This window comes from Oncorhynchus nerka, linkage group LG20 (genome assembly GCF_034236695.1).
Source record: "Oncorhynchus nerka isolate Pitt River linkage group LG20, Oner_Uvic_2.0, whole genome shotgun sequence".
Lineage (NCBI taxonomy): Eukaryota > Metazoa > Chordata > Actinopteri > Salmoniformes > Salmonidae > Oncorhynchus > Oncorhynchus nerka.
In genome coordinates this window covers 2038067-2053108 of record NC_088415.1, presented here as the reverse complement: position 1 = coordinate 2053108, position 15042 = coordinate 2038067, and positions in this window count along the sequence as shown.

Genomic DNA, 15042 nt, shown 5'->3' with positions numbered 1-15042 from the left:
TGTTTATCAAATGTGTTGGAAAAACTTGTCAATAATCAACTGACTGGCTTTTCTTGATGTCTATAGTATTCTCTCTGGTATTCTCCCTGACGGGCCGCCCCCAGGTGGTGAAGGTAGGTAACAACATCTCCACCCCGCTGATCCTCAACACTGGGGCCCCACAAGGGTGCGTTCTGAGCCCTCTCCTGTACTCCCTGTTCACCCACGACTGCGTGGCCACGCACGCCTCCAACTCAATCATCAAGTTTGCGGATGACACAACAGTGGTAGGCTTGATTACCAACAACGACGAGACGGCCTACATGGAGGAGGTGAGGGCCCTCGGAGTGTGGTGTCAGGAAAATAACCTTACACTCAACGTCAACAAAACTAAGGAGATGATTGTGGACTTCAGGAAACAGCAGAGGGAACACCCCCTATCCACATCGATGGAACAGTAGTGGAGAGGGTAGTAAGTTTTAAGTTCCTCGGCGTACACATCACAGACAAACTGAATTGGTCCACCCACACAGACAGCACCGTGAAGAAGGCGCAGCAGCGCCTCTTCAACCTCATGAGGCTGAAGAAATTCGGCTTGTCACCAAAAGCACTCACAAACTTCTACAGATGCACAATCGAGAGCATCCTGTCGGGCTGTATCACCGCCTGGTACGGCAACTGCTCCGCCCACAACCGTAAGGCTCTCCAGAGGGTAGTGAGGTCTGCACAACGCATCACCGGGGGCAAACTACCTGCCCTCCAGGACACCTACACCACCCGATGTCACAGGAAGGCCATAAAGATCATCAAGGACAACAACCACCCGAGCCACTGCCTGTTCACCCCGCTATCATCCAGAAGGCGAGGTCAGTACAGGTGCATCAAAGCTGGGACCGAGAGACTGAAAAACAGCTTCTATCTCAAGGCCATCAGACTGTTAAACAGCCACCACTAACATTGAGTGGCTGCTGCCAACACACTGACTCAACTCCAGCCACTTTAATAATGGGAATTGATGGGAAATGATGTAAAATATATCACTAGCCACTTTAAACAATGCTACCTGATATAATGTTTACATACCCTACATTATTCATCTCATATGTATACGTATATACTGTACTCTATATCATCTACTGCATCCTTATGTAATACATGTATCACTAGCCACTTTAACTATGCCACTTTGTTTACATACTCATCTCATATGTATATACTGTACTCGATACCATCTACTGCATCTTGCCTATGCCGCTCTGTACCATCACCCATATATCTTTATGTACATATTCTTTTCCCTTTACACTTGTGTGTATAAGGTAGTAGTTTTGGAATTGTTAGCTAGATTACTCGTTGGTTATTACTGCATTGTCGGAACTAGAAGCACAAGCATTTTGCTACACTCGCATTAACATCTGCTAACCATGTGTATGTGACAAATAAAATGTGATTTGATTTGATTTGGTATGCAATATGGTTTCCGCTCAGGTTATGGATGGGTCACTGCAACCTTAAATGTCCTCAATGATGTCACTATTGCCATTGATTTTAAGCAATGTTGTGCTGCTATTTTTATTGATGCGGTAGACCATTCCATTCTTGTGGGCCGGCTACGGATTATTGTTGTCTCTGAGGGGTCTTTGGCCTGGTTTGCTAACTACCTCTCTCAAAGAGTGCAGTGTATGAAGTGGCAGAACGGTGGCAGAACGGAGTGTTCGAGTTGTGGTGAAGTGTTTGAGCATAGCCTGAAGTTACGAAGGGGCAGTTCCTCTTGCTGCTCTGTAGGCAAGTGCCATGGTCTTGTAGTGGATTCGACTGGAGGCCAGTCAGTGGAGGAGCGGGGTGACATGGGAGAACTTGGGAAGGTTGAACACCAGGTTGCAGCGTTCTGGATATGTTTCAGGGGTTTGATGGCACAAGCAGGGAGCCCAGCCAACAGCAAGTTACAGTAGTCCAGACGGGACATTACAAGTGCCTTGGATCAGGGCGTCGCTTCATGTGTGAGATAGAGCATGAACCTTCAGGAGCGAGTTACTGCTTTATGACAGGGTGTAGTCCAGGGTCATGCCAAGGTTATTTGCACTCTGGGAGGGGGAGACCATTGAGTTGTCAACTGAGTTGTCAACTGTGATGGAGAGGTCTTGGAGTAGGCAGGCCTTCCCCAGGAGGAAGAGCAGTTCCGCCTTGTAGAGGTTGTGCTTGAGGTGGTGGGTCGACATCCAAGGGGAGGTATTTGCCAGGCATGCAGAGATGCATTTCGCCACCTAGGGTGTCAGAAGGGGGGAAGGAGAAAATAAGTTGAGTGTCAGCTGCCTAGCAATGATAGGAGAGACCATTTGAGGATTTGATAGACCCGAGTAACTTGGTGTATAGAGAGAAGAGGAGAAGAATCAAGCCTAGACTCAAGCCCTGAGGGACACCAGTATTGAGAGCACGTGATGCAAACACAGATCTTCTCCATGACACCTGGTAGGAGAGGCCTGCAAGGTGGGATGCAATCCAAGAGTGTGCAGAGCCTGAGAAGCCAAGATTGTCGGTCTGCCGGACCTCACTAGTTGCAGGATGTCATCTGGAGAGAGAGGGGAGAAAGAGGTCAAGGCGTAGGGTATCTCTGTGTGAGTGGGACCAGTGGACTCAGTAGGCTGAGTGAATGAATGGAACCAGTGGACTCAATAGGCTGAGTGAATGAATGGGACCAGTGGACTCAGTAGGCTGAGTGAAGGAGTGGGACCAGTGGACTCAATAGGCTGAGTGAATGACTGGGACCAGTGGACTCAATAGGCTGAGTGAAGGAGTGGGACCAGTGGACTCAGTAGGCTGAGTGAATGACTGGGACCAGTGGACTCAATAGGCTGAGTGAATGAGTGGGACCAGTGGACTCAGTAGGCTGAGTGAATGAGTGGGACCAGTGGACTCAGTAGGCTGAGTGAATGAGTGGGACCAGTGGACTCAGTAGGCTGAGTGAATGAGTGGGACCAGTGGACTCAATAGGCTGAGTGAAGGAGTGGGACCAGTGGACTCAGTAGGCTGAGTGAATGACTGGGACCAGTGGACTCAATAGGCTGAGTGAATGAGTGGGACCAGTGGACTCAGTAGGCTGAGTGAATGAGTGGGACCAGTGGACTCAGTAGGCTGAGTGAATGAGTGGGACCAGTGGACTCAGTAGGCTGAGTGAATGAGTGGGACCAGTGGACTCAGTAGGCTGAGTGAATGAGTGGGACCAGTGGACTCAGTAGGCTGAGTGAATGAGTGGGACCAGTGGACTCAGTAGGCTGAGTGAAGGAGTGGGACCAGTGGACTCAGTAGGCTGAGTGAAGGAGTGGGACCAGTGGACTCAATAGGCTGAGTGAAGGAGTGGGACCAGTGGACTCAGTAGGCTGAGTGAATGAGTGGGACAAGTGGACTCAGTAGGCTGAGTGAATGAGTGGGACCAGTGGACTCAGTAGGCTGAGTGAATGAGTGGGACCAGTGGCCTCAGTAGGCTGAGTGAATGAGTGGGACCAGTGGACTCAGTAGGCTGAGTGAAGGAGTGGGACCAGTGGACTCAGTAGGCTGAGTGAAGGAGTGGGACCAGTGGACTCAGTAGGCTGAGTGAATGAGTGGGACCAGTGGACTCAATAGGCTGAGTGAATGAGTGGGACCAGTAGACTCAATAGGATGAGTGAATGAGGAGCAGATGTCGTCAACCATATTTTCAAAGGTGGGAGGGGTGGACGATTATTAAGGAGGCGAAGGTGGAAAAGAGTGTAAAAAAAGATGCAGGGGCTCAACGTTTAGAGTGATAGAAAGTGGATTTAGCATCCCAGCATGACCATCTGGGTCAGGGGATGAGTGGTTAAGGTTGGAGAAGAGGTAGACAGGAATGGAAACAAAGTAGTGATCAGAGACCTGGAGGGAGGTTGCGGTGAGATTAGTAGCAGAACAGCCTCTAGTAGAGAGGAGGACAAGCGAATTGCCTGCCTGGTGAGTGGGAGGGGACTTGGAAAGGGTGAGGTCAAGCGTATTGCCTGCCTTGTGAGTGGGAGGGGACTGGGAAAATGGGAGGGGACTGGGAAAGTGGGAGGGGACTGGGAAAGGGTGAGGTAAAAAGAGGCCAGGACGGGAAACAGAGGGTTGAAAAATAAATTAATCAAAGGCGGACATTGGGAGGTTGAAGTCGCCAAGTATGAAGAACGATGAGCCATTGTCAGGAAATTAGCTTACCAACGTGTCAAGCTCTTTGAGAAACTCTCGAAGGGCACCTGGTGGGTGATAGAGCTTGAGTAGAAAGTGACAGTGACAGCATGGAGAGAGAGAGATAAAACACACCTGAACATATTCCACTTGCACCACCGGTCTTATGTCCATTGTTCGTGATTCTTGGCCCATGGAAGTCTCTCCTGCTGGGTGATAGAGCTTGAGTAGAAGGTCTGAAGCAGAGGTAACTGTGTCTTCCTTTCCTATGGCTGTCCTCATAAGAGCCAGTTTCACCGTAGCGCTTGATGGACTGTCATTTATCTTAGCTTATTTAAGCTGTTCTTATCATACTATGGAATTGGTCTTTTACCAAATAGGGATATCTTCTGTATACCATCCCTACCGTGTCAGAACACAACTGATCTACTCAAACTCATTAAGATGGAAATAAATTCCAAAATGTAACTTTTAACAAGGCACACCTGTTAATTGAAATGCATTCCAGGTGACTACCTCATGAAGCTGGTTGACAGAATGCCAAGCATGCAAATCTTTCATCAAGGCAAAGGGTAGCTATTTTGAAGAATCTAAAATCTATTTTGATTTCTTTAACACCTTTTTGGTTACTACATCATGTGTTATTTCATAGTTTTGATGTCTTCACTATTATTCTACAATGTAGAAAATAGTAAAAATAAAGAAAAACCCTTGAATGAGTAGGCGTGTCTAAACATGTACGTTTTAAAACACAAGAAGTAAAGCCAGACATGCCATTACTGCAGGGTAATTTGGCAAATAGAGCGTTAGAGAATTAGAGACAGTGAGAAAGAGAGTTAGAGAGAGAGCAAGGGAGAGAGTCTTTGTTCCCTCAGACAAAGAAACCGACAAAGAGCCAAGGACACCTGATAACTAGCAAAGGGAAAAGGGGGAGTTAGGGGGTGATGGGGGAGAACAGAGGTCCAGAGAGGTCAGATGAGGACAGGTGGGGAGAACAGGAGTCTGTTGTGGTGTAGAGCCTAATAAAGGATAGAGTTAGTAGAACAAGGAGTAATGAGGGGTAGGGTTACCTCTCCTCTTCCCCTCCTCTCCTCCTCCCCTCCTATCCTCCCCACTCCCCTCCTCTACTACTCTCCTCCTCCTCTCCTCTGGTATCCTCACCATCTGAAGTGCACTTCCGGCTGGGCCTCAGAGAAACAGGGGCCTGGGAACAAGCACCAAGAGAGACAGGCCTGGGGACAACCACCAAGAGAGACAGGGGCCTGGGGACAACCACCAAGAGAGACAGGGGCCTGGGAACAACCACCAAGAGAGACAGGCCTGGGGACAACCACCAAGAGAGACATGGGCCTGGGGACAACCACCAAGAGAGACAAGGGCCTGGGTACAACCACCAAGAGAGACAAGGGCCTGGGTACAACCACCAAGAGAGACAAGGGCCTGGGTACAACCACCAAGAGAGACAAGGGCCTGGGTACAACCACCAAGAGAGACATTGGCCTAAGGGGACAACAACACAGAGAGACAGGGGCCTGGGGACAGTAGTCGTGTAGTGGTGGTGTAGTAGAGGAATGGTGGTGGTGTAGTGGTGGTGTAGTGGTGTTGTAGTGGAAGTGTAGTGGTGATGTGGTAGAGGAATGGTGGTGGTGTAGTGGTGGTGTAGTTTTGGTGTAGTGGTGGTGTAGTAGAGGTGTAGTGGTGATGTGGTAGAGGAATGGTGGTGGTGTAGTGGTGGTGTAGTGGTGGTGTAGTTTTGGTGTAGTGGTGGTGTAATAGAGGTGTAGTGGTGGTGTAGTAGAGGTGTAGTGTTGGTGTAGTAGAGGTGTAGTGATGGTGTAGTAGAGGTGTATTGGGGGTGTAGTAGAGGTGTAGTGGTGGTGTAGTAGAGGTGTGGTGGTGGTGTAGTAGAGGTCTAGTGGTGGGGGTGTAGTAGAGGTGTAGTGGTGGTGTAGTAGAAGTGTAGTGGTGGTGTTTTGGTGGTGTGGAGTTGGTGTAGTGGTATTGTGGTGGTGCAGTAGAGGTGTCTTGGTTGTGAAGTGTTGTTGTAGTAGAGGGGTAGTAGAGGGGTAGGAGAGGTGTAGTGGTGGTGTAGTAGAGGTGTAGTGGTGGTGTAGTAGAAGTGTAGCGGTGGTGTAGTAGAGGTATAGTGGTGGTGTAGTAGAGGTGTATTGGGGTGTAGTAGAGGTGTAGTGATGGTGTAATAGAAGTGTAGTGGTGGTGGTGTAGTAGAGGTGTAGTGGTGATGTAGTAGAGGTGTAGTGGTGGTGGTGTTGTAGAGGTGTAGTGGTGATGTAGTAGAGGTATAGTGGTGGTGTAGTAGAGGTATAGTGGTGGTGTAGTAGAGGTGTATTGGGGGTGTAGTAGAGGTGTAGTGGTGGTGGTGTAGTAGAGGTGTAGTGGTGGTGGTGTAGTAGAGGTGTAGTGGTGATGTAGTAGAGGTGTAGCGGTGGTGGTGTAGTAGAGGTGTAGTGGTGATGTAGTAGAGGTGTAGTGGTGGTGTAGTAGAAGTGTAGCGGTGGTGTTGTAGAGGTATTGTGGTGGTGGTGTAGTAGAGGTTTAGTGGTGGTGTTGTAGAGGTATTGTGGTGGTGTTGTAGAGGTATAGTGGTGGTGTAGTAGAGGTCTAGTGGTGGTGTAGTAGAGGTGTAGTGGTGGTGTAGTAGAGGTGTAGTGGTGGTGTAGTAGAGGTCTAGTAGTGGTGGTGTAGTAGAGGTGTAGTGGTGGTGTAGTAGAAGTGTAGTGGTGGTGTAGTAGAGGTGTAGTGGTGGTGTAGTAGAGGTCTAGTGGTGGGGGTGTAGTAGAGGTGTAGTGGTGGTGTAGTAGAGGCGTAGTGGTGGTGTAGTAGAGGTGTAGTGGTGGTGTAGTAGAGGTGTAGTGGTGGTGTAGTAGGAGTGTAGTGGTGGTGTAGTAGGAGTGTAGTGGTGGTGTAGTAGAGGTGTAGTGGTGGTGTAGTAGAGGTGTAGTGGTGGTGTAGTAGAGGTGTAGTGGTGGTGGTGTTGTAGAGGTGTAGTGGTGGTGTAGTAGAGGTGTAGTGGTTGTGTAATAGAAGTCTAGTGGTGATGTAGTAGAGGTGTAGTGGTGGTGTAGTAGAGGTCTAGTGGTGGTGTAGTAAAGGTGTTGTGGTGGTGTAGTAGAGGTGTAGTGGTGGTGTAGTAGAGGTGTAGTGGTGGTGTAGTAGAAGTGTAGTGGTGGTGTAGTAGAGGTGTAGTGGTGATGTAGTAGAGGTGTAGTGGTGGTGTGGTAGAGGTGTAGTGGTGGTGTAGTAGAGGTGTAGTGGTGGTGTAGTAGAGGTGTAGTGGTGGTGTAGTAGAGGTGTAGTGGTGGTGTAGTAGAGGTGTGGTGGTGGTGTAGTAGAGGTCTAGTGGTGGGGGTGTAGTAGAGGTGTAGTGGTGGTGTAGTAGAAGTGTAGTGGTGGTGTTTTGGTGGTGTGGAGTTGGTGTAGTGGTATTGTGGTGGTGCAGTAGAGGTGTCTTGGTTGTGAAGTGTTGTTGTAGTAGAGGGGTAGTAGAGGGGTAGGAGAGGTGTAGTGGTGGTGTAGTAGAGGTGTAGTGGTGGTGTAGTAGAGGTGTAGTGGTGGTGGTGTTGTAGAGGTGTAGTGGTGGTGGTGTAGTAGAGGTGTAGTGGTGGTGTAGTAGAGGTGTAGTGGTGGGGGTGTTGTAGAGGTGTAGTGGTGGTGGTGTAGTAGAGGTGTAGTGGTGGTGTAATAGAAGTGTAGTGGTGGTGTAGTAGAGGTCTAGTGGTGGTGTAGTAGAGTTGTAGTGGTGGTGTAGTAGAGGTGTAGTGGTGGTGTAGTAGAGGTGTAGTGGTCGTGTAGTAGGAGTGTAGTGCTGGTGTAGTAGAGGTGTAGTGGTGGTGTAGTAGAGGTGTAGTGGTGGTGTAGTAGAAGTGTAGTGGTGGTGGTGTTGTAGAGGTGTAGTGGTAGTGGTGTAGTAGAGGTGTAGTGGTGGTGTAGTAGAAGTGTAGTGGTGGTGGTGTTGTAGAGGTGTAGTGGTGGTGTAGTAGAGGTGTAGTGGTGGTGGGGTTGTAGAGGTGTAGTGGTGGTGGTGTAGTAGAGGTGTAGTGGTGGTGTAGTAGAGGTGTAGTGGTGGTGTAGTAGAGGTGTAGTGGTGGTGTAGTAGAGGTGTGGTGGTGGTGTAGTAGAGGTCTAGTGGTGGTGTAGTAGAGGTATAGTGGTGGTGTAGTAGAGGTATAGTGGTGGTGTAGTAGAGGTGTATTGGGGGTGTAGTAGAGGTGTAGTGGTGGTGTAATAGAAGTGTAGTGGTGGTGGTGTAGTAGAGGTGTAGTGGTGATGTAGTAGAGGTGTAGTGGTGGTGGTGTTGTAGAGGTGTAGTGGTGATGTAGTAGAGGTATAGTGGTGGTGTAGTAGAGGTATAGTGGTGGTGTAGTAGAGGTGTATTGGGGGTGTAGTAGAGGTGTAGTGGTGGTGGTGTAGTAGAGGTGTAGTGGTGGTGGTGTAGTAGAGGTGTAGTGGTGATGTAGTAGAGGTGTAGCGGTGGTGGTGTAGTAGAGGTGTAGTGGTGATGTAGTAGAGGTGTAGTGGTGGTGTAGTAGAAGTGTAGCGGTGGTGTTGTAGAGGTATTGTGGTGGTGGTGTAGTAGAGGTTTAGTGATGGTGTTGTAGAGGTATTGTGGTGGTGTTGTAGAGGTATAGTGGTGGTGTAGTAGAGGTCTAGTGGTGGTGTAGTAGAGGTGTAGTGGTGGTGTAGTAGAGGTGTAGTGGTGGTGTAGTAGAGGTCTAGTGGTGGTGGTGTAGTAGAGGTGTAGTGGTGGTGTAGTAGAAGTGTAGTGGTGGTGTAGTAGAGGTGTAGTGGTGGTGTAGTAGAGGTCTAGTGGTGGGGGTGTAGTAGAGGTGTAGTGGTGGTGTAGTAGAGGCGTAGTGGTGGTGTAGTAGAGGCGTAGTGGTGGTGTAGTAGAGGCATAGTGGTGGTGTAGTAGAGGTGTAGTGGTGGTGTAGTAGAGGCGTAGTGGTTGTGTAGTGGAGGTGTAAAGGTGTAGAGGAGGTGTAGTGGTGGTGTAGTGGAGGTGTAGAGGTGTAGTGGTGGTGTAGTAGAGGTGTAGTGATGGTGTAGTAGAGGTGTAGTGGTGGTGTAGTAGAGGTCTAGTGGTGGTGGTGTAGTAGAGGTGTAGTGGTGGTGTAGTAGAGGTGTAGTGGTGGTGTAGTAGAGGTGTAGTGGTGGTGTAGTAGAGGTCTAGTGGTGGGGGTGTAGTAGAGGTGTAGTGGTGGTGTAGTAGAGGCGTAGTGGTGGTGTAGTAGAGGTCTAGTGGTGGGGGTGTAGTAGAGGTGTAGTGGTGGTGTAGTAGAGGCGTAGTGGTGGTGTAGTAGATGCGTAGTGGTGGTGTAGTAGAGGCGTAGTGGTGGTGTGGTGGTGGTGTTGTTGTGGTGTAGAGGTGTTGTGGTGGTGTAGCGGTGGTGTTGTTGTGGTGTAGAGGTGTAGTGGAGGTGTTGTAGATGTGTAGTGTATGTGTAGTGGTGTTGTAGTAAAGGTGTAGTGGAGGTGTAGTGGAGGTGTAGTGGTGTAGTGGAGGTGTAGAGGTGTAGTGGTGTAGTAAAGGTGTAGTGGAGGTGTAGAGGTGTAGTGGTGTAGTAAAGGTGTAGTGGAGGTGTAGTGGTGTAGTGGAGGTGGTGTAGAGGTGTAGTGGTGGTGTAGCGGTGGTGTTGTTGTGGTGTAGAGGTGTAGTGGAGGTGTTGTAGATGTGTAGTGTATGTGTAGTGGTGTTGTAGTAAAGGTGTAGTGGAGGTGTAGTGGTGTAGTGGAGGTGGTGTAGAGGTGTAGCGGTGGTGTAGCGGTGGTGTTGTTGTGGTGTAGAGGTGTAGTGGAGGTGTTGTAGATGTGTAGTGTATGTGTAGTGGTGTTGTAGTAGAGGTGTAGTGGAGGTGTAGTGGTGTAGTGGAGGTGTAGGGGTGTTGTGGTGGCGCAGTAGAGGTGTAGTAGTGGTGTAGAAGAGGTGTAGTGGTGGTGTAATATATGTGTAATTTTGGTGTAATGGTGGTGTAGTAGAGGTGCAGTAGAGGTGTAGTGGTGGTGTTGTAGAGGTGTAGTAGTGGTGTAGAAGAGGTGTAGTGGTGGTGTAATATATGTGTAATGTTGGTGTAATGTTGGTGTAGTAGAGGTGCAGTAGAGGTGTAGTGGTGGTGTTGTAGAGGTGTAGTGGTGGTGTAGTAGAGGTGTAGTGATGGTGTAGTAGAGGTGTAGTGGTGGTGTAGTAGAGGTGTAGTGGTGGTGCAGTGGTGGTGTAGTGGTGCTGTAGTAGAGGTGTAGTAGAGGTGTAGTGGTGTTGTGGTGGTGCAGTAGAGGTGTAGTAGTGGTGTAGAAGAGGTGTAGTGGTGGTGTAGTAGAGGTGTTGTAGAGGTGTAGTGGTGCTGTAGTAGAGGTGTAGTGGTGGTGTAGTGGTGGTGTTGTAGAGGTGTAGTGGTGGTGTAGTGGTGGTGTTGTAGAGGTGTAGTAGAGGTGTAGTGGTGGTGTAATAGATGTGTAATTTTGGTGTAGCGGTGGTGTGATAGAGGTGCAGTAGAGGTGTAGTGGTGGTGTTGTAGAGGTGTAGTGGTGGTGTAGTTGTGTAGTTGTCTAGTATAGGGGTGGTGTAGTTGTGTAGTTGCTTGGTATAGTGGTGGTGCAGTTGTGTAGTTGCCTATTGTAGTGGTGGTGTAGTGGTGGTGTAGTTGTGTAGTTGTCTAGTATAGGGGTGGTGTAGTTGTGTAGTTGTCTAGTATTGTGGGGTTGTAGTTGTATTGTGTAGTGGTGGTGTAGTTGTGTAGTTTAATAGTGGTGTAGTTGTCAATTGTAGTGGTGGTGTAGTTGTGTAGTATAGTGGTGGTGTAGTTGTGTAGTATATTAGTGGTATAGTTGTATAGTGTAGTGCTGTATCTGACCAGTAGGGGGCAGCACCCTACACTTTTCTGGGATCTTTGTTTCAGATGCTCCTGATACTGTGGGTTTTCTGGGGGAGAACATTTCATTAATGACACATACAATGTGAGACGACAACAGACATTTGCAGGCAAACACACTCCAGCATACACACACACACGCACACGCACATGCACACGCACACGCGCACACACACACACACACACACACACACAGTTGTGGTTTGGCACAGCAAAGGAAACTAATTCAGTTTAATGCCTGTGTGTTCTGTTAGGATGTTAAACCCTGGTCATAATGCCTATGTATTCTGTTTAGAACCCTGGTCATAATGCCTGTGTGTTCTGTTAGGATGTTAAACCCTGGTCATAATGCCTATGTATTCTGTTTAGAACCCTGGTCATAATGCCTATGTATTCTGTTTAGAACCCTGGTCATAATGCCTATGTATTCTGTTTAGAACCCTGGTCAGAATGTCTATGTATTCTGTTTAGAACCCTGGTCATAATGCCTATGTATTCTGTTTAGAACCCTGGTCATAATGCCTATGTATTCTGTTTAGCACCCTGGTCATAATGCCTATGTATTCTGTTTAGAACCCTGGTCATAATGTCTATGTATTCTGTTTAGAACCCTGGTCATAATGACTCCATTCTGTTAGGATGTTAAACCCTGGTCATAATGACTCCATTATGTTAGGATGTTAGACCCTCGTCATAATGACTCCATTCTGTTAGGATGTTAAACCCTGGTTATAATGACTCCATTCTGTTAGGATGTTAAACCCTGGTCATAATGACTCCATTCTGTTAGGATGTTAGACCCTGGTCATAATGACTCCATTCTGTTAGGATGTTAAACCCTGGTCATAATGACTCCATTCTGTTAGGATGTTAGACCCTGGTCATAATGACTCCATTCTGTTAGGATGTTAGGATGAAGAATACACTTCCGGGTTGGAGCGAGCGGTCGCATCTGCACTCGGTCCGCAGGTAGTATTACATTTCATTACATTTCATTATAGTACAACGGTTTGATTTGTCTAATCTTAGCAATTTCTTCTTAGCTAGCTACATAGCCGTCTTTGTATCATAGATAATTGCGTAATTATCGTATTTCGTCGTCCTAACGCAGTCTACACTGCCCTGCAGCTAGCCAGCTAGCTAACGTCCACCGTTAGCTAGTCCACCGTCTACCGATTAGCAGCACAACTATTACACTCAACTGAACGACTTGATTAGTGTAGTGTTAGCTAGCTACATAGTTGTCTTTGCTGTCTTCGTATCCAAGATAATTGTGTAGTTTAGAGTGTGTAGTTTTAGAGTGATTATCTTAATTTACCGAGGTTAGCTAGCCAGCTATTTGTCGTCCTTAACGTAGGAGACTCTGCTAGCTAGCCAACAGCTAGCCAACGTCTACCGAACAGAACTTCTGCACTCAACAATCCGGTCGCATTTCGCTTCGCTCCACAGGTAGTATCACATTTTTCATTTAATTTCATTACAGTACAACGACTTGATTTGTTTGATCGTAGCTAGCTACATAGCTAGCTACATAGCCGTCTTTGTATCAAAGATAATTGTGTAGTCTAGAGCGATTTCCTAGGTTAGCTAGCCAGCTATTGTCGTTCTTTTAACGCAACGTAACGTAATCAACACTGCTAGCTAGCCAGCTAGCCCCGAATAGCAGCACAGTAGAAACTCCAATGCCAGCTAGCCTACATAGTCAACAACGCAGCCTCTACCAGCTAGCCTACTTCAGCAGTACTGTATCATTTTAATCATTTTAGTCAATAAGATTCTTGCTACGTAAGCTTAACTTTCTGAACACTCGAGACGTGTAGTCCACTTGTCATTCCAATCTCCTTTGCATTAGCGTAGCCTCTTGTGTAGCCAGTCAACTATGTGTCTGTCTATCCCTGTTCTCTCCTCTCTGCACAGACCATACAAACGCTCCACACCGCGTGGCCGCGGCCACCCTAATCTGGTGGTCCCAGCGCGCACGAACCACGTGGAGTTCCAGGTCTCCGGTAGCCTCTGGAACTGCCGATCTGCGGCCAACAAGGCAGAGTTCATCTCAGCCTATGCCTCCCTCCAGTCCCTCGACTTCTTGGCACTGACAGAAACATGGATCACCACAGACAACACTGCTACTCCTACTGCTCTCTCTTCGTCTGCCCACGTGTTCTCGCACACCCCGAGAGCTTCTGGTCAGCGGGGTGGTGGCACCGGGATCCTCATCTCTCCCATGTGGTCATTCTCTCTTTCTCCCTTACCCATCTGTCTATCGCCTCCTTTGAATTCCATGCTGTCACAGTTACCAGCCCTTTCAAGCTTAACATCCTTATCATTTATCGCCCTCCAGGTTCCCTCGGAGAGTTCATCAATGAGCTTGATGCCTTGATAAGCTCCTTTCCTGAGGACGGCTCACCTCTCACAGTTCTGGGCGACTTTAACCTCCCCACGTCTACCTTTGACTCATTCCTCTCTGCCTCCTTATTTCCACTCCTCTCCTCTTTTGACCTCACCCTCTCACCTTCCCCCTACTCACAAGGCAGGAAATACGCTCGACCTCATCTTTACTAGATGCTGTTCTTCCACTAACCTCGTTGCAACTCCCCTCCAAGTCTCCGACCACTACCTTGTATCCTTTTCCCTCTCGCTCTCATCCAACACTTCCCACACTGCCCCTACTGGATGGTATCGCGCCGTCCCAACCTTCGCTCTCTCTCCCCGCTACTCTCTCCTCTTCCATCCTATCATCTCTTCCCTCTGCTCAAACCTTCTCCAACCTATCTCCTGATTCTGCCTCCTCAACCCTCCTCTCCTCCCTTTCTGCATCCTTTGACTCTCTATGTCCCCTATCCTCCAGGCCGGCTCGGTCCTCCCCCTCCCGCTCCGTGGCTCGACGACTCATTGCGAGCTCACAGAACAGGGCTCCGGGCAGCCGAGCGGAAATGGAGGAAAACTCGCCTCCCTGCGGACCTGACATCCTTTCACTCCCTCCTCTCTACATTTTCCTCTTCTCTCTCTGCTGCTAAAGCCACTTTCTACCACTCTAAATTCCAAGCATCTGCCTCTAACCCTAGGAAGCTCTTTGCAACCTTCTCCTCCCTCCTGAATCCTCCTCCCCTCCCCCCTCCTCCCTCTCTGCAGATGACTTCGTCAACCATTTTGAAAAGAAGGTCGACGACATCCGATCCTCGTTTGCTAAGTCAAACGACACCGCTGGTTCTGCTCACACTGCCCTACCCTGTGCTCTGACCTCTTTCTCCCCTCTCTCTCCAGATGAAATCTTGCGTCTTGTGACGGCCGGCCGCCCAACAACCTGCCCGCTTGACCCTATCCCCTCCTCTCTTCTCCAGACCATTTCCGGAGACCTTCTCCCTTACCTCACCTCGCTCATCAACTCATCCCTGACCGCTGGCTACGTCCCTTCCGTCTTCAAGAGAGCGAGAGTTGCAGCCCTTCAGAAAAAAAAAAAAAAAAAAAAAAACCTACACTCGATCCCTCCGATGTCAACAACTACAGACCAGTATCCCTTCTTTCTTTTCTCTCCAAAACTCTTGAACGTGCCGTCCTTGGCCAGCTCTCCCGCTATCTCTCTCAGAATGACCTTCTTGATCCAAATCAGTCAGGTTTCAAGACTAGTCATTCAACTGAGACTGCTCTTCTCTGTATCACGGAGGCGCCCCGCACTGCTAAAGCTAACTCTCTCTCCTCTGCTCTCATCCTTCTAGACCTATCGGCTGCCTTCGATACTGTGAACCATCAGATCCTCCTCTCCACCCTCTCCGAGTTGGGCATCTCCGGCGCGGCCCACGCTTGGATTGCGTCCTACCTGACAGGTCGCTCCTACCAGGTGGCGTGGCGAGAATCCGTCTCCACACCACGTGCTCTCACCACTGGTGTCCCCCAGGGCTCTGTTCTAGGCCCTCTCCTATTCTCGCTATACACCAAGTCACTTGGCTCTGTCATAACCTCACATGGTCTCTCCTATCATTGCTATGCAGACGACACACAATTA